Here is a 3,036-nt window from a genome sequence, read left to right on the forward strand (position 1 = left end):
TGGTTTGAGAGAGGAGTAAAAGAAGCCATTTTTATGAAGAAAGACCGTCCATCATTAAACAGAGGTGGAGGCCTCTGTTTTCAGTTGTCCCCACCTACAGTGCTGCTATTGCCAGTATCACTCCACCCCCTGTTAACAAAAGGTGTTAATTAGGTGTCAACGATAGCCATGTGATGTGAGTATCAGTCACATGGAGGCAGGGCTTAAAAACCTGAATTTTGCCTGAAACTCTCAGACTGAAGAAGTCTCTTGGAAGAGAGACGAAACGTTTCCTTAGAGAAGAACCCGTCCAGGAGACCTATACTATATTTTTCTTTTTGATTTTTACCTGGATTACTGAGATGCATCAGGACATTAATAAACCACTGGTTTTAAAATAAGAAAAAAATGTTACCCTGAACTATATCAAATGGTGCAATTTGAAATAGTTTTATTGTTGTTTTCCAGATTCTGAAATGCAGGTAGGCACTCAGTGTAAAAAAAACACCTTTATCTGCACATTCTACTCAACGAATTTGAGTATAAAAATATACCAACGCATTAAAAAACATTTTTTTTCAGTCACTTCGGCTGTTTCTGTTGGTAAACAAACAAACTTGGCAGCCGTTAGCAAATTTTGCTTCCAAATGTTTAATCTAAGGACATATTTATCATCAATATGAAACAAAATCTGCTGTTTTCCATTTAATGATTATTTTCTTGACTTATCTTCACGACATTGCAGAGAGTAGCTTTAACCGCAAAACAAACCCAGAGTAGGTTCAAAGTTTTTCCCAGGAGTCTGGAACATAAATACAACTTATCTTTAATGTATGCTCTGGGGCTGCAGAATGGTACTTTAGTCACAAAACATATGCATTTTGATGACAAAGAGCCTTTTTGCGTTTAGGGCTGCACCAGTTTGATTTCCTGTGACACAGATCAGATAAAGCATAACCTTCCTTCCAGTTTTAACAATCTGGGATGCTAACAGGGGCTCCTTTTTTTGTGGTAAATCATACTTGACAGTTTAGGAGAATATAATATTAGCAAAAGTTATTTTATCCTACCCTTATATATTATTTGTATAAATTACATTTATTATTGTGTATGATTTGATCCGATTTAAATATTTTTCATTTACATGTATATAAATGAAACTGATAAGATAATTTCAGCTTTCTTTTACACAATAACATGCTTTGAGGGGACTCGTAAGCGGAATAAAATCTTTGGCACAAATACTTCTTGGGTAATGTGATTTAGCACCAGAATCTTTAAGACCATGAAATCTATCCGTGTCTGTAGCTGTTAACATTATCTACCCCAGTAAAAATGCTGAAAACGGGCATGTTTACGCACGCAGGCGTCGTGCTGAGATCCGTTTCGTCACCYGAGTACACTAGATTTCCAGTCGTGACGATGTGTTTCCCTGTTACAGGTTACAACWCTTACGACAGTTTACTTGGAATACTGTTGCTTAAAACAAGAGGCGTTGAGAGGAAAATGGAACGAGGTGGGGAGAACAGAACTTGACTCATTGCTCTGCACCGGTCCTCAAACATTACCTCACTGGAAAACGAGGCAGACAGACTACCTGTCTAACATCATGAAGTGTTTTTAGCAGCTTAAAAAAAAGGACGTGCATCGTTCGTCTGCTGCTGCTAAGCCCAACAAAAACCTAACCGGGCGTACAAAGCGTCCTTTTATTATCAGCTAGCTTGACCAGCTCAGGCGTTTTAGTCTCCTTTGGCTTTTATAGACATTAAAACCTGCCTCGTTTGCCACTGTTAGCAGCCATGGACTCGACTTTGTCCCCATGACAGTTTAAAACGAATTCAGACCGAGACAAATTCATAAAAATGAATAAAAAGTATTTTCAGGACCCCATCTTGATGTTTTAGGACCCCACTGTGGGTCCCAACTCCAACTTTGGGAACCACTGGAGACGCTCAAAATATTTCCTGAGATGTATTTTAGCATCAGGAGGCCTCCATTATGTCACCATTATCTATGAAAAGATAAATTACATCTAAACATAAAAAAACATAAAACTGCTAACTTTACAGCATGGAAGTCATAACGTCTAGAGCAGAGTAGAGTAGAGTAAGAGTCTAAAATAAACATGAACAAATGTTATTTATTGAATATTTTGTACAAACTGACTAAAACAGCTGTTTCAATGGAGACTAACATGTTATGTTTTACATACAGACACGTTTTATTTAGTGTTTAAAAGTCTCCCTGCTAACGTGACACTAACAGGATTCATTCACAGGTCAGCMCACCTTGCTGAACAACCTGATTCTTATTTAACGTGTTGAATCAGCTGAAAAAAACCTCTGGCGAAGCCAAACGTCATTTTTCAAATCATTCTATCCCTAAAACGACTCATGTTTCCTCTAATCTGTGTGAAAATATTCAGGAACCTAATTTGAATGAATCCTTTGTAGAATTACGTTTAATTAGTTAAAAAAAACAAGGCGTGTTTAGTGAAAAACTATCTAGCTGAAGCTAAAAGTTGTTTTTTCTTCCTTTTTTTGTTGTTGCTGAAGACGTGACTGCTGCGGGATGCGTTACCTTGGCAACCAAGAAAATGTAGGAGAAGCGTTTTTTTTTTTGCCGCAGAGCTGAGAAGAAGCATCCTATCGTGCAGTCATGGGTGCTGAACTTTAGCTCGCTGAGAGTCCTGTGACTTGTTCCTGTGCCCCCCCCCCCCCCCCTCCCTGCTCCGAGCACAGATCCTGACTGTTGATGAACTGAGGCGAAGCTGGAGACCTCAGCCGAACGTCGGTCGACAACGAGTGAGGATGTGGCAGGCGTTTTTCAAGGGGCAATATCATGTAAAATCAACTTTTTTGAGTTTTATATCCTGTTATAATGTTATACTCTCATATAAAACATCCCCAAAGCCTTGCTTTGACTCATTCATGCATGTTTGAGAAATCCTGCAGCGTTTTTAGGCAGCCATGCTGAGGAGCAAAACGACAGGTGGGGGCCAGAAACGCCTCCGGGATGTGTCTCCAAGCCGAGCTTCCTCATCACGGAGCACACCCC

At 39.5% G+C, this 3,036-nt stretch overlaps 1 protein-coding gene across 1 annotated transcript in view; it reads left to right on the top strand.

The window, feature by feature from the left end:
• prkcea (protein kinase C, epsilon a) overlaps nucleotides 1-3,036 on the top strand; it is a gene marked incomplete in the record, with an annotated part of 47,008 nt that overhangs the window by 773 nt on the left and 43,199 nt on the right.

This window comes from Austrofundulus limnaeus, unplaced genomic scaffold, assembly GCF_001266775.1.
Source record: "Austrofundulus limnaeus strain Quisiro unplaced genomic scaffold, Austrofundulus_limnaeus-1.0 Scaffold39, whole genome shotgun sequence".
NCBI classification, from domain to species: domain Eukaryota; kingdom Metazoa; phylum Chordata; class Actinopteri; order Cyprinodontiformes; family Rivulidae; genus Austrofundulus; species Austrofundulus limnaeus.